The sequence below is a fragment of the Chionomys nivalis genome, chromosome 20 (genome assembly GCF_950005125.1).
Source record: "Chionomys nivalis chromosome 20, mChiNiv1.1, whole genome shotgun sequence".
In the NCBI taxonomy this organism is placed as follows: domain Eukaryota; kingdom Metazoa; phylum Chordata; class Mammalia; order Rodentia; family Cricetidae; genus Chionomys; species Chionomys nivalis.
In genome coordinates this window covers 542,563-564,782 of record NC_080105.1, presented here as the reverse complement: position 1 = coordinate 564,782, position 22,220 = coordinate 542,563, and positions in this window count along the sequence as shown.

Below are 22,220 nucleotides of genomic sequence, written 5' to 3'. Positions count from 1 at the left end.
AGAGGCCTGAGTCTCAGCAGTTTACCCTCAAGCAACACCTGGCAGCAGGAAAGGACCACAAGCTGAGACAATACGACTCCCACCCAAGAGTGGGTGTACAAATGAAAAAACTTGTATGATAAGAACTTTAATTCTTTTAAGAAAAAATTTAAGACATTAGAAAATAAAGATCTCCTATTTTCTTGGGAAAGAAGAAGAAAACACAGCAAAAATGACAATTTCACTGAAAGCAGTCTACAGATTCAGTGTAAATGTTCATTAAAAATTATAGCAACATTCCTCACAGAACTCACATACAGATTTAATGCAAATGCACATTAAAATTATAGCAAAACTTCTCACAGAACTCGAAAGAACAATCCTCAACTTTATAAGAAAGAAATAAAAATTCAGGATATCCTAAACAATTTTAAAAATCCTCTGAATGTATCACAATCTTAGATTTTAAAACTTTTCTACAGAACCACAGTACTGAAATTAATCTACCTTAGATATAAATTTATATGCCTACAAACTAAAGATTTTTGACCAAGAAGCAAGGTTTTAGAATGGAAAAGAAGCACATTTATCTCCTTTTATTGTCCTGAAGCTGTAAGTTTCTGAGTCCAGACCTCCTTACAGCCAAACTGTCTGGCTGCCTCAGCTCCACATGGTAGGAGGCTAAGACACAGGCTCTCTAGCCCTAGGGGGTCTTCTGTGGAATCAGGGTGGAGCTCAGCAGCTTTCGCTTGTCTAGCTCCGTTTGCCCGTTTGTCTAAAATCCTGCCTTTTTCCATAGTGAATTGTAAGTCCCGAATCTGAGAGGAGAGGTCTGAGAGTTCATGCTGCAATGCAAGAACTTGTTTGAGACCTTCTATTTGCGCCTTAAGGGCGGCTTTGTGTCAAATAATTTCTGAATCAAAGGCATGCTATCGGGAGTGGTCAGAGCATAGGGCGGTGGCTGCGGAGATCTTTTTGGCTGACTAAGGAAGATCCGGAGAATAGGGTGTATTTCTGGGCCTGTTAAAACTAACCAGGGGCATATTTCATCTATAAAACAAAAAAAAATGCAACTAAATCTCTTTTTTTTTACTCTTACTCCTCTTACCCTGAGTGATTGCTTAAATTCCTTTATGAATTTCTCTTCCCTTGAAAGCGATTGTCCTATGTCTTATTGAACGACAGCGAACCTGCACCTACCTCATTCTGCGATCTGTCCGAGTTCTACAACCACAAGAATCTTCTATTTTCTTCTTGTTGTCCTGGGACTGTGCGTCATCGTCCGGATAGTTAGCCGTGCTCCGAGTCCCTGTTCGGGCGCTACTGTCGACCGCCTCGGCGGGTTACTCTGTCTAGGGTTTGTAACCCGCCTGGCTGGTCAGTTATTCCAGGGTCACGAAGAGGCACCACCTAAAAGACATAGGCTGATAAGAGGAAGAAGGCTAAGCATATTTGTCAAAGCCTCCGTTTATTAGAGTCATGGTTACAGCTTATATAGCCCCTGGATGAGGAGCTTGGGGGGCCGGGGCATGGGTCTTGCCACGTGGTCCACACCCGTCATGTAAACCAAGAGGTTACAATGGGTCAGGTCACGATTCCTTGGTCGGGAAGTCACAAGGTGACACACCTAGTTGTCTAGATAGTTTGGAATGTGAAGCAGGTTCCCTTAACAGATAGCTCTCTATTAACAGTTAATTTGGGTGTGAGATAGGCTTGGTCAATAAGACTATTCTCAATACAATTGGAAAGTGGAGCTCTCTACAAAACTCCTCGCGGCGGTGCTTCCTATAATAATTTGGGGGGACACGGCTCCTGACAATTTATGTATTAAATTATTTGAGATAAGGTCTCATTATGTAGCCCTAGATGTCCTGGAACTCACTTTGTAGATCACCAGTCTTTGAAATCACAGAGATCCGCCTGCCTCTGCCTCCCGAGTGCTGGGATTAGAGGCTTGCACCACCATTTATAGCATTTTATGTGTGTGTGTGTGTGCTTGTAAGCATGCACGGTTGCCAAGGTGTGTTGTAATAAGAGTGGCGGGCTACGTTCCTGGCACCTGGCTGCCCGCACGGCTAGCTTTTTTTTTTTTTCGAGACAGGGTTTCTCCGTAGCTTTTTGTTACTGTCCTGGAACTAGCTCTTATAGACCAGGCTGGCCTCGAACTCACAGAGATCCGCCTGCCTCTGCCTCCCTAGTGCTGGGACTAAAGGCGTGCACCACCACCGCCCGGCCCACATGACTAGCTTTATACCCGAAATAATTACACGGAAACTGTATTCTTTTAAACACTGCCTGGCCCATTAGTTCCAGCCTCTTATTGGCTAGCTCTTACATATTGATCTAACCCATTTCTAATAATCTGTGTAACATCACAAGGTGGTTTACCAGGAAAGATCTTAACCTGCATCTGTCTGGAGTGGGAGAATCATGGCGACTGACTGACTCGGCTTCTTTCTTCCAAAATTCTGTTCTGTCTACTCAGCCTATCTAAGCTGCTATCCTATCAAAAAGGCCAAGGCAGTTTCTTTATTATTAACCACTAGACATATGACCCTCCTCCATAATTTCCCCTTTTTCTGTTTAAACAAAAAAGAAAGGCATTCACTTTAACATAGTAAAATTACATATAGCAAAAAATTATCAAGTAAGAATTACAGTTACAATATTTATATCTATTTTATCTTTTATCATAACTAAGGAAAACTATAACTATAACTAACCATTCTTCAACTACATCAAAGACTCCAGAAGGATATAATATTACCTAAGCAAAGAAGAAATCCAAAACTCTAGAAATGACAGAGACATCTCACTGTCTGGATAGTCATCCAAAGTTTTTTTGTACCTTTGGGGCATCCATCTTCAGCCTACAGGCCCATAGTATCCAGAGGACATTTCCATGAAGCAGGAAAATTCAAAGGCAGTTCGGACACTTTCTGTTATGTCCTGCAGATTGTCTCGCAGACTCTTTCATGAATCAGGAACCCCGAAAGACCATCTCACCGTTAGGCATGTTCAGCAGTCCTCTCTCTGTGGGTTCTTTGTGTCCAGTTTATGCATCAGTCCATGCAAGAGCAGTTTCTTGCCCAAATAGTTAACCAACTCCATAAGGAGCCTCTTCGATGCCCATCTTCTTCTTGAAGTAGATTGGTGCTGCCAGGAGCAGACATGTCTCATTGTCATGAAAAGCCCTAAGTTATTAAAACATTAAATGCCATATTCTGTAGTCTTTGAAAGATATGAAGAATGCCTATCTAACTGAAATATATCTCTATATATCCAGAAAATCTAACTAACATAACTACAAGCTTAACTATTATCAATGATTATCCATTAACAACCTATATTTCCTAATTATACATTACATTTTTAAATGAACTACACAATTACAATACCTTAATCAAAAGCAGAAATACATATAACAAAATTGACCTTAAAATCCATACCAATGTAAATTATTCATATCTATATCATATCCCCCTCTAAATGTAAAAGAACATTTATAAACAATATTTGGGAACATGGGCACAGTTTTTTCTCTCCAAACTGCTTCCTGCTGAATGGGGCTCTGTTATTCAGATATTTTATGGAATAACCTGTCTGCTAGGTTCATCTCAGTCGGCAGTTGAGCAAAGTAATTTTTTGAGGTTGTTCACATCAACCTTTCGGGAGGGCATGGTCTATCATACCACATTGGGATAGAGGCAACCCAAAGGGTCTCATCCTCTGTGAAAACAAGAGAAGACCCTCTCCAAAGCATCATATCCTTAGACCCAAATTCTGAAATCATAATACCCTTATATCCATTCTGGTTTAGCTTGGCAGCCCATGTAATGAAAAGTCTTTCTGTACTTAACTCCTTTACAGTCAAAAAATTTAAAGAAAACACAATGTACAAAATCCAGACCCTCTGTGAATTTTTCATTGTTACATGGCTTGTTTTTCTTTATTTCTTTTAATCTATAACTATCTGTACTCTGTCTCTTTAAAGACTTTACCCTTTTTTTTAAGACATTAACTTTATTCTTTATATATTTTTTCTCTCTCCCAAGGTTATGTACATTTATCCAACATTGTGACTCATTTAGTGGTCTTTTATGTCTGAATCTGTCTTATTGTGAATCTGTGTTTTTTTTTTTTACTATCCAGGAGCATTTCTTAAAATGTTAAGCACTTCTTAAAACTTAAGTTGCACCATGTAAGGGTAATATGGTACCGCCTGTTTACTGCCAGTCTAAACCTTAATTGTTCTGTTATTACAGTAATTATGATAGTTCCTGCCTGAGACCAGCACAGTTCAGCCTGGTGGAGCTGGGCTGCTCCTGCCTCAGAGCCATTTGGTGCCCCTGAGCCACACACAATTCCAGGCACACAGCAGTCCACATTGCCATCAAGCAAGCTGTAGCATTTTAATCCAAATGCTCCATTCAAAAGCTCTGTCTCCCACAGGAGCCAGACAGATCACAATGGCAGCACAGCCCAGAAAGCCGGCATTTTAAAACAGCCAGTTTTTTCCTGCTGCTTAGTCAGGAAAATTTCTTTGCAGCAAGCGACTCACAAACAGCCAAAAGCTGTGTTAAACTCCCTCTCCTTTTTTTTAAAGCCCTCTCAGGTTTTTAAGTGAATTTAGTCCATCACATTGGAGTGCCACTCTGTTGTAATATGAGTGACGGGCTACATTCCTGGCACCCGGCCACCCGCAAGGCTAGCTTTATACCCGAAATAATTACACGGAAACTGTATTCTTTTAAGCAATGCCTGGCCCGTTAGTTTCAGCCTCTTATTGGCTAGCTCTTACATATTGATCTAACCCATTTCTAATAATCTGTGTAACATCACAAGGTGGCTTACCAGGAAAGATCTTAACCTGCATCTGTCTGGAGTGGGAGAATCATGGTGACTGACTGACTCGGCTTCTTTCTTCCAAAATTCTGTTCTGTCTACTCTGCCTATCTAAGCTGCTGTCCTATCAAAAGGGCCAAGGCAGTTTCTTTATTAACCAATAGACATATGACCCTCCTCCATCAAAGGTGTACATATGGAGGTCAGATGTCAACTTGTGGTAGTTCATTCCACCATGTGGATCTTGCAGAATTAACTCAGGCTACCAGGCTTAGTGGCAAGTGTCTTCATCTGCAGTATCATCTTGCTGGCCCTTTTTGGTCTACTCTGACAAAGCCAGGATTCCTGGTGATGGACTACTGTCTTAGCACCCACAGGGAAGTAGTGGGTAGCTTCAGAAAGGGCTAAGAACCCCATGTCAGGGTGATCTGGAGGGCTGGACCCTTGTGCAAACAGGGTTTATTTTTTGACTAGCCATCAGGAGTTGGCCACAGTTGGTTCACAGATGTTTCCTGGGCTAGGAGGAGCTAGGGGTAAAGGTAGAGCTGAAGCCCAGGATCCTCTTCTCCATTCTTGTCCCAGTGTTGTGAGGCATCTTGGAGAGACAGGAAGACCTGGGTAGGATACTCAAACCTCCCAAGCACACACAGGAACCTCCCATGCACTCCAGGGTGAGTAATCAGACCCTAGTGGACCTGTGGGTGTTGGAGCTCTGCTGTAGGGTTATCTTCCAGAGCTCTGATGGTTGGCTTCCATCAGAGCTCTGGAAGCCAAGGTGACATTGACAGGGCAGGAAGTCCCAGGCTGCAGGTCAGAAATAAAGTCTAATGAAGGCAGCATGTTCTGGCTACTACTGTGTCCACTAGTGTTGGGGCAGAGGGCACCCAGACCACCAGTGTCTATGATGATGGAAAGAGTACCAGGGGAGGCCATGGTGAGTAACTGTTCCTTGAATGGGTAAATCATAAATAAAGCTATAGTCTTAGGTCTCTATATCCTGAGCCTTTTGGGCTTGTGTATATCTTTCCATTCACCAAACCAGGGTTTCTTGGGTGCTGGAGTGGGGATACTAAGTCACCCAGAATGTCTAAAACTCAATAGGTTACCCTCCCAGGATCTTGTGTCCCCAAAGGCAGGGTATCTGGAGGCCCACAGAAATGGCTCTGCTCCATCTTGATATAAGGTCAGAGAGTTCAAGCATATTATTGATCCTTCAAGGTCAAACAATAGGATGTTTGGCCCAAGATGTAGCTACTGGATGTTTTGCTTCAAATTACAGGATGTTTGACTTAGGGCATAGCTGTTAGATGTGTTGAATATGAAGGAAGTAATCACTCTTGTTTTTTCCTTATATCATGATAAAAAACAATCTTTTGTCCTCCCCTTTGGCTTGGGGTATAAAAGGGCTAGAAAAATTAACAAGGCAGATTCAGTATTCAATGTAATGCCTTTCTGACTCTGTCTTCAGACTTTTGTGTATTTCTTTCATCAATCCACACTCCACTTTTCAGGAACATATGCACAAATTGGCTGGATATTGAGGCTTGAGAATGGGATTAAAGTGATGAACACCACAAGTTAAAAGTGAGCACTCAGATAAAAATGAAGTAATGGTATGCTGAGTTACTCAGGAGTAAAATTGTAAATATATAGCAAAGGCTTTTGTATTCTTGCTGAGTTTCTATGTGTAGGTTTGTAGAGAGCTGCATTGTGCAGTGCCACGAGGGTGGCGCTGGTTTCTGCCCATCACCCCCTCTTGAGAATGTGCTCTAAGTCACGTACTATTCTCATATATGGCTAAGACTGAGAAGGTGGTCTCAGTCACATACCATCCCATATATGGCCTAGACTGAGAATGTGGCTTGCTTTCCTGTACCTAGACCTATCCGCTTTTCCCATGTAGCTTGCTGGGGCTGGCTGACCAAGGGCTACTTTAGCTGTGGGTTGGCTTTCCCCAGTATTCGAAGATTGCTCAAGGTTCCTGAATAAACTGCTGAAAGAAGAGTCTGGTGTTGCGTCTTCCTTGCTGGTCTGAGGCAGTCGCAACATAGGTTGTATGTTTGTTTTGTTCCTATAACCAGAGACATCATTGTAAATATATATGCATTTATAAATAACATTTTTTATCATTGGCCTTGTATGTTGGTTACAGTGTGATATTTTTGATATTCCCAAATATGTATAATGTCTATGGTTATTGTATGGGCAGCAACTTCTCAAGGTCACAGTTGTTGTATACTTGCTTTGGTGAGGTCTACAAACTCTGTTTAAAGCTCTAACACTGTTTGTTGCATAGCTTATGTAGAGAAGGACAAGGGAAAAAAGACTGACCTGCTTTGGGGGGTGACCATCAGTGTTGTACTTTGTTGTCCCTTTAAGGGACAAGCCACGCCCACTCTGACCTGCCCACGCCATCTGACCTCTGACCTTCCCACGCCATCTTGGCTCTCTTTCTTCTGTTTTCTTCAGCGTGGCCACGCGCTCTCTTTTCTCTTCCACTCTCCTCTCTGGTTCTCTTTCCCTCTCTTTCCCTCTCTCTCTCTCTCTCTCTCTCTCTCTCTCTCTCTCCCTCCCTCCCTCCCTCCCCCTTTCTCCCCTTTTAATAAATGCTTTTATGGCTACTTTCTGTGTCCATGGGTCTGCTCACAACCGCCGGGCATTGGGAACTCTGCGGGACCTACCGGAGCTTGCTGCTCCGTGAGCCCACCGGGTGCCACCACAGGCTGCACGGTGCGTGCCCTCCCGCTGGTGGGAAACTGTCGCCGCTTATCGCTGGCTCCGCCAGCCCGCCTCGGGAAACATTTTAAGAATAAGATTGGTGCCACGTGACTCCCGAACCGGGTTCTTTTCCACTTCGCCAGCTTCCCTAATTGCTTCAATCGGCGCTTCTTTTGGTGAGTGTCTCCCGTTCTGCTACGGTTGCTTTCGTTCTGCTGCGGTTGCTTTCCTTTGTCAGAGCCATGTTTGGATCGGGTCCCAGGGGCCGGTCCACCCGCGTTAGCACCTCACACTTCCCGTGCAGTGCATTCGACTGGGGACCGGGTCCTCAGCGTGTTTATCTTTTCTTTCCATTTCCTTTCTTTCCTTTTTTCTCTTCTCTCGACGGTTACGGTTAAGCGTCGCTCGGAGCGGCGCCCCCAGCCTTCCTGGTTTCTGGGTCGCCAGAATCCAGCTAGGCCATAGCACCCCACCCGTGGACAAGGGACGCTTTTCCACGCGGTCCTGGGTGTTCATCCTGCGGGTTTTCACGATTTTGGCTCTGGATAGCAACCGGCTTCCCGGCTTTTTCAATTCCAGCCGTGGCATGGTGCAGTTTTTTTTTCAGTTCCAGCCTCATGGTGGTCGCCATCTTGGCTGGGAGCCAGGCCACGTGATCACATTCTCCTGGTTTTACCCTGCCTCTTCACCCGGTTCTCACTAAACTCCTCGTGTTAACTCGGTTAAATGTGTTTTGAGCAATGATCAAATGCCTTTAATAGGGCCCATTAGAGGCGTCCACATTGCCCAATTCCTGTTCACTCTTTCTATATATAATAATTGTTTATTACATCTCATTTCAGACTACAAAACATGAGTCCCATATTTTAAACTGGTATGTACCTTTAAGTCTCTTAAGTGGTTCTCTACCATTGTCGGTTCTGCCACTAACCTTATATTACAAACAGTTCTTTGCCCTCAACTGCTCAGAGATCTAGGGAATGTGATATTTAAATATTTACTTATTAAAAAAAAACTTTTCACAACAAAAAAGAGACAGGTTGGCTCCTAGCAGCAGCTCTCTGCTCCCTCCAAAGAAGACAGAAGACAGACACGCACAGAACAACGTCCTTCTGCATTTCACTTCAACTGCAGAGCGCTGACCATTGGGCAAGCCTGTCTTTCGTCTAAAGTAAAGATCTCCAGATGTGGACGAAATCACTGGAATCGACAGCCTAGCTGCTCAGGTCAAGGTAGGCCTGTCTTCCTACAGATTTCTTAGCCCACAGGGTCTTCTGGAGCCTGCGCTAAACAGAAAATGTCAAATGCAACCTTCAGCGACCACGGAGGACCCAAAAAGAGTAGCTCTGGGTGCCAATCAAGTAAGCTCTCTGTCATTTTTTAATCAGTAACTCAAGTAAAATCTTATCCTTCTCAAAGATCTCTGACAGTTTGACAGCTGAGAGGTTTCGCCAGGTTGAGGTTTTGCGAGGTGACCTCACCAAAAGGGAGCCGAATTAAGAAATCCATCTTAAACAGGTCAGATACGCCCTCAATTCCCTGGTCCTAAAATTTTTTTTTCTTAATTTAACTTTGTTTTTGTTCTGCCAATACCTTAGGGACACAGACAATTCTCATGCCACAGACACCGGTCAAAGCAAAGAGACCAGCCATGCCAGGATGCGACCAGCACCCAGCCTTCTCTCGCGCCCCCCCAAAAAGACAACACCCACAATCAGCAGGAAGCAGTCTTGAGAGTTCGCCGCTCCAGTTCCTTTGGGCTGTGGTGTCTCGTCTCCTGCTTTTTATTATAAAGAAGACCTGGGAATGTTGTGCTTTGTTGTCCCTTTAAGGGACAAGCCACGCCCACTCTGACCTGCCCACGCCATCTGACCTCTGACCTGCCCGCGCCATCTTGGCTCTCTTTCTTCTGTTTTCTTCAGTGTGGCCACGCGCTCTCTTTTCTCTTCCACTCTCCTCTCTTGTTCTCTTTCCCTCTCTTTCCCCCCCCTCTCCCTCCCTCCCTCCCTCCCTCCCTCCCTCCCTCCCCCCTTTCTCCCCTTTTAATAAATGCTTTTATGGCTACTTTCTGTGTCCATGGGTCTGCTCACAACCGCCGGGCATTGGGAACTCTGCGGGACCCACCGGAGCTTGCTGCTCCGTGAGCCCGCCGGGTGCCACCACAGGCCACACGGTGCGTGCCCTCCCGCTGGTGGGAAACTGTCACCGCTTATCGCTGGCTCCGCCAGCCCGCCTCGGGAAACATTTTAGGAATAAGAATCAGAGCATGGCATGAGCCCCATGGGATTCCAATTGTGCGGATGGACAAACAGACAGACAAAACCTTACTTGGCCTCTTCCTCTGCCTGAGGCTGACTACCAGCAATCAAAAATCCTCTTTGGCTCATCAAATTTTTGCTTACCGAATTAACAGTCACTACCTCATCCTAATGCAAGATTTCCCATTTTACCTTTATCAACCACCATGCCTATGGGCTATATCTATCTCTCCTCTATTGAGAGGCAGGTAGTCCTTTGTCCCTCTGGAACAAATATCCCTGCCTCTATTCTCTTGTTCCCTTCCCCTTCTCTCTCATCTTCTATCTCCTGTGTTTGTTTCTTATTCACTGCCCTCTGTTCCTCTGATGCAAAGAAATCATCTTTGTGCTGAGAACTTTTACCTTGGGGATCCTGAGCAGATAATGTTTTTCTTTCATACACTGGGCTTTTTTTTTCTTTTTGAGACAAGGTCTCACTCTGTAGACCTGGCTGTCCTGAAACTTACTATGTATATTGAAAAGTCCAAGAATAAGAAAATAAAAATATAGATTTTAGAAATAAGGATGTATAAAAAATATAAAGTTATAAGTCCAGAATTATGAGAACAGACTGTCAGCAGTTTTCTTAGCAGATCAATGATCAATCATTTACAGTGAACTATTTTTTCAGATACTTAAGAAGCTTCCACTCATGCCACAGTCCCCTACCCCTATAATCTCCTGAGCTCCCTCTCTCTGGAGCTTCAAGTGTATTCAGTTCTCATCCTAATGCCTTCTTCAACCTAACACTTAAAGTCAAGAGTCAGCCGCTTTTTGCTTTCAAATGGGACAACCAAGACCAGGGCTTCTTTGGTCAGTCACCTGGACTCGCCTGCCACAAGGATTCAAAAATTTCTCAACTGTCTTTGACAAAGCCCTACAATGAGACTTAAAGGGTTATCAGTCCTTATACCTGGAGGTTCCTCTGAGCCTCAGGCCCTTTTGGATTCTATTCTATCACTTCTAGGATTTCAGGAATATAACAGGAGATTTTGCCAACCTTCCCTGCACCTCTTTTCCTCAGGACTCCAGTCTTCAGCAGGCTTCTGTCTGTGCTAGCACTGCAGGCAGCCAGGGAGAGGATCACCCCTCCCCCCACAGGTACTGCACTCTCAGACCCGAATGCCAAGGAGGAGCCAGGAAGACAGAGGTGAGCAGAGACGACTACAAGGCCAGGTACCAAGGATGGCCATTGTCAATCACCTCTCCTGGATGATAATTGGTTTTGGCCTCACAAGATGACTCCTGCTCCAAAGTGGCACAATGGGAAACACCAGAGCAGGGAAGCTGCAGGAGCAGACCCACCAGGAAAGTACAAATGGCCTGCAGCCCCTCCCCCTGCCTAAAAATTCAACTGGAAAGAAAAGTTTTGTCTGGTTTAAATGCGTAAACATGACCACTAACTGTTTATTTCTAATATATAAGTTAACCATGTTCAATGTGTACTGGCTGTAGCCCTTACTGCCCAAGCTTAAAATTTACCTCTAAATGTTCTGATTATTGTCTGATATAATCACTTTTCTTTGCCTTCTCAGGAGACAGTCTCAATGTGGTATAAACTTGTTCTGCTGTTACCCAAAGAATGATTATCCCAATTTCTTTACTAAACTCATCATCTATAACTAAAATGTTTTATTTTGATACTAAAAGAGTTTCAATTCAAAATCATTATTCTTGACTAAATCTGACAAAAATGTAATGTGAAGTCATAGTCTTATAAAAGCTGCTAACGCTTTGTCATAGCCAGAACCTGGAAACAGCCTAAACGCCCCTCAACTGAACAATGGAGAAGGAAAATGTGGTGCATTTACACAATGGAGTACTACGCAGCAGAAAAAATAATGACATCTTGAATTTTGGAAGAAAATGGATGGAGCTAGAAAACATTATTTTGAGTGAGGTAACCCAGACCCAGAAAGACAATTATCACATGTACTCACTCATAGGTGGTTTTTAAACATAAAGTAAAGAAAACCAGCCTACAAACTACAATCCCAGAGAACTTAGACAACAATGAGGACACTAAGAGAGACTTACATAGATCTAATCTCCATGGGAAGTAGAAAGTAGAAAAAGACAAGATCTCCTGAGTAAATTGGGAGCCTGGAGACCTTGGGGGAGGGTTGTAGGGAGGAGGGCAGAACTATGTGGTAAAGCAGGACATTGTGTTCAGTGTCTTGATGACCCTCAACACCAGCATACCCTTGACACTGATTCAGGATCCACAAAGTCAAAAAAAACCCAGACAGGTTCTGGCTTCTGGAAGGCCTCGGTTTAATCTCCATGATGACATCATAACCAACAAGCCAGGTTAGATGTGGTGACCCAAGTCTTTCATCCAAGCCTTCAGGAGGCAGAAGCAGTTGGATCTCTGTGAGTTCCAGACCTGCTAGGGCTATGTAGAGAGACACTGTCTGGAAAGATAAAGACAATTCTATAATGGAATATTGGTCTTTTGAAAACAAATCTAGAAATTCTGCTCATTAGGACATGAGAACCACTGGCTGCAGCTGCTGAAAACAGACTGAAAAAAAAAAACCTTGTACTCAGTAATGAGAAAATGTTCAAATTAGAACATATTTGAACAGAAAAGTCAGCAATGCTATGAGAATTTAATGGCCAACGATGGGGCTGTGAAGATACTTGGACGGTCCAAGCAGTCACTCCTCAAGCCTGAAGACCTCAGTTTGAATTCTCAGCACCTTTATAAAGACAAGTTCTGGAATGCCATGGGAGTCTCTAACCTCATCAAGGGATGAGTTACACGAAATGATCCTGAGAGCTGTTATTTCAGTGAAATCCTTTTCACTGATGGAAGGCACATGATATTTCACTCTGGTATCCACATTTGCACACGTAGTTATACAATCTGGCATAGGCACACCTCTCTCTCTCTCTTTCTCTCTTTCTCTCTTTCTCTCTTTCTCTCTCTCTCTCTCTCTCTCTCTCTCTCTCTCTCTCTCCCCCCCTCACACATACATACAAGAAAAAAGACAAGCAATTGGTATAGGGCAATGGCCAGAATCAACTGATGTCCCAGGAGGACCACTCCAGTGTGCCTGGAATGATGTAGCAATTTGAATAATCACTGGGTAGATTTGGTGATGCCAAATGCATGAGTCCCATATGAGCTAGCTTTTGGGAGGAATAGAAACACAGCACAGCCTGAACATCCCTAATTTGAAACCTGAAATTTGAGAACACTGAATTTCAAATCAAGGTGTTCACCTGTGCCTTACTATGGGAAAGGACTGCTTAACTAAAAGTGGCTTCATTCAGGATATGGAGATGAGATCCTCTAAGAATCTTCAACCACTGAGAAAACACCACCCTTGCCCACCCTTCTGAGATCCATTCAACCTCAGGAGAAAGCCACAGGCATTACCATGACAACATAGACACTGAAGAATGCAGCCTGAGCTAGGGACCACCTGATGGGGTCTGTGTGGGGGGGCAACTGTGATCAACCTTTCAAGGCAGCATCAGCAACAGGGTGAATAGAAGCAGGGATTTCCCTCAAGCCAGACATCCAGTCAAACACCATCCTCCCCAGGGCACAGGCCAGGCAGACCTGGGGATTATCATAAACCAAGATTTTAGCAGAAGATGACATTGTTTGTACTCAGCAGTAGGCCCTGACTTTGCCAGACAACCAGGAACCAGAAGAACCATGCTCCAGGGGTGAGGTGTCACTATAGGAATGAACTTGCAGCTGACTGAACTCTCCAGGATACTCCCTGACCTGAACATGTTTTCCCCATTCTCTCTAAGCACTGCAGCTGAAAATATCATACAGGAAGTTCCAGAGGTGAACACCACCAAACTATTCTGGTTGGGATAGCAAAATCTCCCATGCCAGCTGTGCCTGTGACCCACATCAAATGCCCGCTCTCAGTGCCCATCACCAGGAGCCACTTAGGTTATGGAAGGGATGGTGCTGAAGGATAGACTTAACATAATATGGCCCCCAAATCAGGAAGGGCCACAAATAGGGTGCGGGTGCTGAACATAGACTTACTAACACTGAGACTTGTGACTGTGCCCCAAACCTGGAGGCAGCAGTGGTGCCTGGCAAAGGTCCAAAATGTGTCCTCCTGAATCAGGCTGTGGCTGCCCATGTGTACTCTACTCATAGTGGTTCCAGGAGTAAAGGACTCCATCGCCTTCCCAGTTTTCTTCTCAAATTGCAGGTATTGAACTGAACCACTCTTCCTTCAGCAAACAACACAGTGTCATAGAACATGAATGCTGCAGCATGAAGACACCGAGCATGAGCAGGACCCCACAATGGAGAGTAAAGTACCAGCCCTTCTTCAGACTCACTCCTTCAGCCTCCCTAGGTATGCCCAGGGCAGCTACTGCATGTATAACCTTTATAGGATACTTAGTGTTTACGAGACATTCATAGAATGCCCTTGCATGTAGTTCCTTGGAGTAAGAGAAAAGAGCAAGTAAAAGATAGAAACATCCTAGAAAGTGAAAGCTAGGGGCTACTGGGATGGTTCGTTGTGTAGAGGGCATAACTGGTATAGCTCAGTGGATAGCTTGCCATTCATCCTCACAACCTCAGTTCAATCCCTGGAATCGAAGTGGGAGGAGAGAAACAACTCCCAAGAGCCATCGTCTGACCTCTACATGTGCCCCATGGCATCTCCCCCAACACCCCCAAGTAAATTGTAATTTTTAATGGGGGCAGGAGAGATCACTTGGTGGTTGAGTGCTTGATGCTTCTGCATCAAGTTCCCAGTACCCACTGAAGGGTCACAGCCATTTCAGTTCTTGGGATTTAGTGCCCTCTCTGGCCTGCAGGAGCACCTACAGTTATGTACACATTCCCCACCTCCCACCCAACAAAAACAAAACCAAAAAAATCCAAAACAACAAAACTCCACACCATCTTGTATTGGCTCCTCCATGGTGGGGTCCGTCTGTTTTTTGCTTCACCCTTTGTTTTAGTCAGGATTATTATTGCTGCTATGAAACACCATAACCAAAAAAAAATTTAGCAAGTTGGGAAGGAAATGGTTTATTTGGCCTACACATCTATAGTGCTGTTCATCATTGTAGGAAGTCAGGACAGAAACTCAAACAGTGCAGGAACCTGGAAGCAGCAGCTGATGCAGAGCCATAGAAGGGTGCTGCATACTGGATTGCTTCCACTGTGATAATTATAGTTTCTGTCAAGTTGACATAAAACCAGCCAGTATATCCATAGTAAAGCTTGGCTGACTGACTGCTGAGATCTTGCTTTCCCTGCCTTCTTATTCTTTAAATCAGCAGAAGAAAAAGGATTCATTCCTGTAACTGTCTAACCTGTCCCAGTATAGACCAGCAAGACCTAACTACATCACAGCCTCACTCATGGCCCCTCTTTTCCCACCACTCTATAGTCCCTCCCTTGTCCCCTTTTCCCCTCACCTCCTAGGCCCAGCACTTCAGCCTCTGATGGAGACTGTCCTGGGAAGAAAAAAAACACCTCCTCTGGGAGACCCTCTGGCCCCATTATGCTTAACCCCTGGATGGTCCCCAGGCTCTGGGAACGCTCTCCTTGGACTTCCCCAGCTCTACAGACATGGCCTGCTGCTCCCCTTCACCTGTATCTCACTTCCCACCTCTTCTTCATATAAGCACTAAAAGATCTCTGCAACCTTTGTCTGTTCTCCTTTGCTCCTTGTCTGCCCTTCAGATGCTCTGCTGCACCCTCTGATTACAGCAGAACCCCAATATGGCCCTTCTCCTGAACACAGCAGTCCACAGCAACACAAGTCATGGGGCCACCAGCAGCTTGGGCCCAAGACTCAAGGCTTTTTCCTCCTTAGATGGTCACTCCAGGCTGAGACAGGCTGGCCTGCTGCTGGGTCTTTCTGCCCCTATGCCTCAGTGCCTCTGAGCATTCCTGGGCCCTGTCTCTCACTACAAACCACCAGCAGCTGCTGTCTTCCTAGCCTTTCCTCTTCAGTCACAGCGACCCCATTGGAGCAGCCTGGGTCTCACTGGGTTTCTGGTGTGCCTTGTGGCTTTCATCTCAGGAGTGGGGAAGTCTGCATCATTTATTTGTGGTTGCACCTGGCTGAGTTGTGCAGGCTGGCCTCACACTCTCCATGAGATTCTCCTGCTCCCCAAATGCTAGGATGACATGTTTGCTACCATTCTGGCTAGAAAATAGGTTCTATAAAAGACAGGCATGTGAGATCCTGGCTACTTCAACAGCAGGGGCACCAAAGTTTAAGGCCAAACATCTTGGACTATGTCAGACAGTAGGGATCTCCATGAAGACACTGTCACCCTCAGCACATGGCTATGTTAATAAAACTAGGCAGTAAGCAAGCCTGTCAGAGGTTACAGACAAGACTGCCAGGCTGGGGCCACTCAGTGGCAGGGTGCTCACTTGGCATTGTGAGTGCCCAAGTTTCATCCCTGCCATCACAGTAAACAACACATCTGCTGGGGATGTAGCTAAGCAGTTGGGTGATTGCCTAGCATATGTGAGGACCTGGGATCCATCCCCAAGACTAAACCCCAACATTACAAAACCCCACCAGGTTCAGCGGTCACTGTCAACAATGACGGCCTGAATACAAATCTTGTGCAAGGAGAGAAACAACTCCCTCAAGTTGTCCTTGACCCCTACATGCTCCTACACTCTCCACACACACAAAGTGTTATTAAGAAAAACAAGAAGCAGGGCAGTTGCTGGTGCACACCTTTAAACCTAGCATGTGGGAGACAGAGGTCAGTGAGTTTGAGGCCAGTTTTGTCTACAGAGCAAGTTCCCAGACACCCAGAACTGCACAGAATTCCTGTTATGCAAACGAAACAAAGTAAAAAAAAAAAGGAAAGAAAGAAATTGGGTCTGAAGAGCACTTGCTGCTCTTCCAGGGGATCAGAGTTTGTTTCCCAACACCCACACTGGAAGGCTTATCTGGTTTCCCAGTGCAACTTGTATCTGTGTCCCTGTCCCACTAGAACCCATTCACCATGAGGACTGCATCTTCTTAGGAGGAATGCAGATCTGATCTCCAGTCCCACACCTTCAAGGGGCCTGTTCCGCATCCGTTCAAAGGCAAATTTTAAAGGGCCCCACCTGCCAGAAGGACGGGAGTACCACTCAGAATAGAGACTGGAGGAGGGTGTTCTTCACATACAGAACACAAGGCAAGTCCAGAGGTCCTACTTAGTATCTCCAGCTAAGGGGTGGTGTGAGTGGACGTGGCTTCAAAAAGTCCATCTAATGCCCGGCAGGCTTCAGAGCAAGCTAAATGCTTGAGTCCTAAGCTGGGAAGGAGGTATGGCTACTAAAGCTCCCCGCTCCTCACAGCTCTATGGATCCTGTACCAGGAAAAGGTGCACCTACACACGTCCGAGTCCTGGGGTGTACGATAGGCCTGCTGGGGACTCAGAGAACAGGGCAAAATCTGTGGCACTTCTATATTTGGCGTGAAACTTTCAAAAGCTGGGCCTGGAAAGCCACAGAAGAACTGCTCCTAAGAAGGCCCAAAGAGGGGAAAGGAGGAGGAAAGAGCTCCAGAAGCCCAGGAGATAATGGGGTGCAGTCTCTGGACAGTTACCTCCTCATTCCTCCACTGGTTAAACACAGCACAGACTTTTATGTCTCCTGCCCTGTAATTCTGGTGGTGGAACTCAGAGCATTAAGCATACATGCTGGATAAGTGTTCCACCATGGACCACACCCCCAGACAGGTATCCAGTATGCTTCTCCAACAAGTGCAAAGTCTGGCTTGGACCTCCTAGTTGGGCAAAACCCTCTTTCAAGTCCAGCTGGTGACTGTGTGGGTCAGGTGGGGACTCAGGACTCCTGGTTTAACTCCACTTCTGACAAGAGACCATGAACATAGCATGTGCTGGGTGGGTCCAAAGTCCAACCCAGAAAGACCTGTTTGTGCCTACTTCTTGGCTGCCTCCTGAGAGCAGAGATGAGCCAGCTGAGATCTCCTTATGCCTCAGAGGTATAACAACTACTGTCCCTTTACAAGGAAAGAATGACATTTCCATCAGGCACGTCCTGATAGTGACAGGTGGCATGCATTATAACTGGGGCAGAATTGGGGACATAGGGATAAAGGTTTGGAATGAGGGGAGTCTATTATATTTCCTGTGAAGAAGCGGCTGACTCCAGCCAAACATGGAAAGCCATGTCAAGGATTAACACGTGATGACAAGAGCAGAGACCCCATAGCTCTGCTCTTTGGGACACTTGCTGTGGCCCCTGCTTTTGTTTGTCTCAACTGACTTTTTCAGTCAACTACCAGGACAGGGTCCTTGTTCATTCCTATTTTCCCAAAAAGGACTCAGGCATGTTTTGGCTTTGGAGATGGACCTAGGATATCTAGAACCAGGCAGTAAGTGTGGCTAGGATGCTGGGTTTGTGCTCTGGATCTTAACACATGCAAGGCCCAGGTTTCCTTAGCTCCCCAGGAGATGAAAAAGACAAGTATTTTCCTAGAACCTCATCATCTTCAATAGCTCTTAATCCAAATTTGGCTGTCTAACTGTCCTGATGCCGGGTCCTTCTTTGACCCCAGGGCCACCCTTTGCACTATGTTATGCTGTAGTGTTTCCAGCTTGCATCATAATGAGTGTGGTGACCAAAGATGATGACAGTTTTATGTAGAATTGGCCACATGGAATGGACTGAAGGCAAAAATAGATGCTGTGTATGAAGTCTGGCTAAAGTTCCTACTGGTCTCAGTGTACCTCTGGGGCATCTGCAGGAGTCAGGAGAGAGGTGGGAAGAGCTTGGTTTCTTGTGATGGTTGCTGGGTGGTAGAAGGGATTGCCCATGAGTGACCATGGAAAGAACACCAGCTGAAGCATCCCGGGGGGCACAGTAGGGCCATTGTCTCTCTAGCTCTTGTATCACCACTAACCTGGGTTTCTGGATACTTGGTCCCCATCTGGGAACAAACTGTAACTTTTCTTGTAGGGTTAGCTGTGTGAGACTCCATTCTCAGAGGTTGCCTGATCACCATGCCTCTCATAAACTGCATTATTTCCTCCACAGTCCCAGTCCCCCAAGGTACCCATCTTTTTCCATCTGCCTACAGTTAAGGTTGTGTGTGTCTGTGCATGTGCATGTGCTCTTTCATTCCCATTGCAGTCCCTTCTCTGCCTCTTCCTTTTGACAACAATCTCACTATGACATTGCTGCTTCACCTTATTTAGGGAAGGTCGCCTACTCTGGGGCTCACAGTTGATGATCCTCTCTCAGATGTGGCCCACCCATGTCCAACCTACGAGCACTTTTTGTCTTTGAAGTCCCCAACCCACCTAGAAAGCCCCTGCCTGGCTCATCATTTAGCCCGGGTCCCCCAGTCATGGCCTCCTCACAGAACAAGACAGGCCCTTCTCTTTTGCCCTTGTGGTCTTTCAGTTTCTCCTGACAGTGCCTACAGATCAAAATTTTACCCATGACCAGCATGGATTGCAAATACTCCAGAACTAAGAACTTTGCTATCCTAAGTGTTCTCCTGTGCCCTCCCTCAACCTAGACTCCATGATCACTAGTTGGACGGTGTCTTTCTGATGCTAAAGTCCAAATTCAGTAAAGTGGAGCCTGATTTGCAATAGGATCTTGTAGAGATCAGAAGTTGAGGCCACATTGGAGTTACTTGATCTCCTCAAGGACAGCAAGGTATGGATAAAAAGATATTTCAAATACTTGGGTGGGATACCAGGGAAATCAAATCTTTGAGCTCAAAAGTACTGCCGACATTGCTCATTTTTATTACTAATGCGCCCTCTAGTGACTGTCCTTGGTTGTCAACCTGACTGCAAAGGAATTAACTAAAACACAAAAGACTGGGTACAGTTGTGAGAGATTTTTTCTTACTTTGTTTGATTTGGGAAGACACAATTCTATTTGAGGCCACAGGAATTATGTTGTCACTGGCTCCTCACAGACTGACCATACAGAATTTAGTCACAAAGCCAAAGGGCATCTGAAACTTCCAGCCAGAACTCTCAGTGTGAGCCCGTAGGTCTTTTGTCTATCTCACCTGCCTAGTGACACTTGCTGTTAGATACTGCCAATCTCTTCCTCTAGCATAAGCACTGCCTAGCCCACTGCTGTTTCCATCCTAGACAGACAGAATCTATATATTTTATTTTAAGAGGTAATAACCAGAAGTCTGTTCCCCAGCACCTTTGCTGGCCTTTTCTTTGGTGCATCATATCCCCTTCTGTGCCTTTTCTCCTGGAGCACAGATGGAGCCAGGCTCTAAAGTGGATGCATTCTGAATACAAACCATGGGCTGGCCAGACACCCAGATGATATCAGAGACTTTCCCCTAAGCAAGCATCCATGGACATCACCCTGGGTTTGCCTCTGATCAAAGAGATTATTGTTTCCAAGGCCACCAGGTAGTTGCTCCCTTGTATGTTTCTTGAGAAACAATGTTGTTCCTTGTGCTCATGTATGCTTGTGATTTGTTAACAGGTGGTGTCTGGTGTCCAGGGGGAAGCTTTACTGGGTTGATCAGTATTTGGATTTTTAAAAAGTTGGTAAATTCAAAATTGGATACATACAGAATGGACTCTGTGGCCCTTTTTTAAAACACCAGTTTCATGAAAGAGAAAATACTAAATGATCTAGCAATATTGAACACAAGCTCAGTAGATATTTCATCCCTTTGATGTCATTACTTCATGCCTAAATAACCCTGGTGGTTGATGTTTTTCCTACTTAGTTTGTGACTATTCTTTGTAAGCCCTACTGCTTTAGTCAGGTTTTCCAGAGACCTGAGACTAGAAGAACTAGAGATATATCACATTGGTCTAGAGATAAAAATAAATTTGCCTATTGTTTAAATCTTGTGGAACAAATAACATCAAATGAAAAACAGCTGTTCCTGGTTGTAGAGGAGCAATTTAGACAACCAGGGATTTGGAGGTGTGACTACCTCCTCCAGACTGGTTATATGAACCTTAAGTGACTTTGTGAAGGGTATGCTGCTCCCTGTGAAAATAAACAGATGATAGTGTTGGTTAGAGGAGTAGCAGTATTGCTGGAGAACACCAGGAGGAGGCAAAATGCACAAGGAGTCTGTGTGTAAATCAATATGAGTTGGGCTGAACATATAAATAAATGCTTCCTGGGGAGCGCAATGTCAAGAACTGCTTCTCGGGTACAGAGAGGAAGAGGGAGGACTCCCTCTGTCAAGAACTGCTTTTCAGGTACAGAGAGGAAGAGGGAGGACTCCCTCTGTCAGGAACTGCTTCTCAGGTACAGAGAGTAAGAGGAAGGACTCCCTCTGTCAAGAACTGCTTCTCAGGTACAGAGAGGAAGAGGGAGAACTCCCTCTGTCGGGAAAATTTCTTTTAAATCTTGTCTTAAACAGAATGGGTTCTCTTGAAACTAGTAAGCTTCTATAAGAAGTCTGTGCTGGGTGGTGGTGGCGCACACCTTTAATCCCAGCACTTGGGAGGCAGAGGCAGGTGGATCTCTGTGAGTTCGAGGCCAGCCTGGTCTACAAAGGGAGTTCCAGGACAGGCTCCAAAGCTACAGAGAAACCCTGTCTCGAAAAACCAAAAAAAAAAAAAAAAAAAAAAAGTCTGTGAAGTTCTCTGTTGCTGTGAGTTCTAGCACTTAGAGTTAATGAAGTATTGCACCATATGCAGTCCTGCACCCTTCCTCATGTACTGACCTCTTCTCCTTCTTGACGCACTGCAGGTATCCCAGCTCAGCTATACAAGGCTGATGATACAGATTAATCCAGCCCTGGAAAAGGCAGAATTGAGAAAACCTTCTTATGGGAGGGAAGGAATTCTTCTTGATAACAGGAAAATAAATTTCCTCTCAGTGGGTTTGAGGAAGTGGCAGAGCCCCTGCTGGGGCTGTGGATTGAGCCAACAACAGAGGCCATGTGACTTGGTGAGTAGTGTGCCTTTGCAGATTTGGTTTGGGAGAGGGGACACAAGAGCAGAGACTAAAGCTCTCTGCTCTCCCCTTTTGCCAGGCAAATTTCAGAGGGTTTTGTGGATGTGCTTCTTCCCAATGACTGGTTTATTTTTGTCAAGCATTTCTGGAATAGATCTGACTTCTGAGACTCTAGGTGAGTCAGAGAGTAAATGTGTGGAGGTGGGTGACAAACCAGGGCTTTTCAAAACTCAGCTATAACAGGGGAATAGAAGTTTGACTGGCTTTGCCTTTCTCTGACTTTGTTTTGCAGTGCTTGGTACTAAACCTTGTCAGGAGCCGTGTCCCCCCAAAATTTACAGGAAGCACCACCGTGAGGAGTTTTTGCAGAGGTCTTCACTTTCCAATTGTATTGAGAATAGTCTTATTGACCAAGCCTATCTCACACCCAAATTAACTGTTAATAGAGAGCTATCTGTTAACGGAACCTGCCTCACATTCCAAAC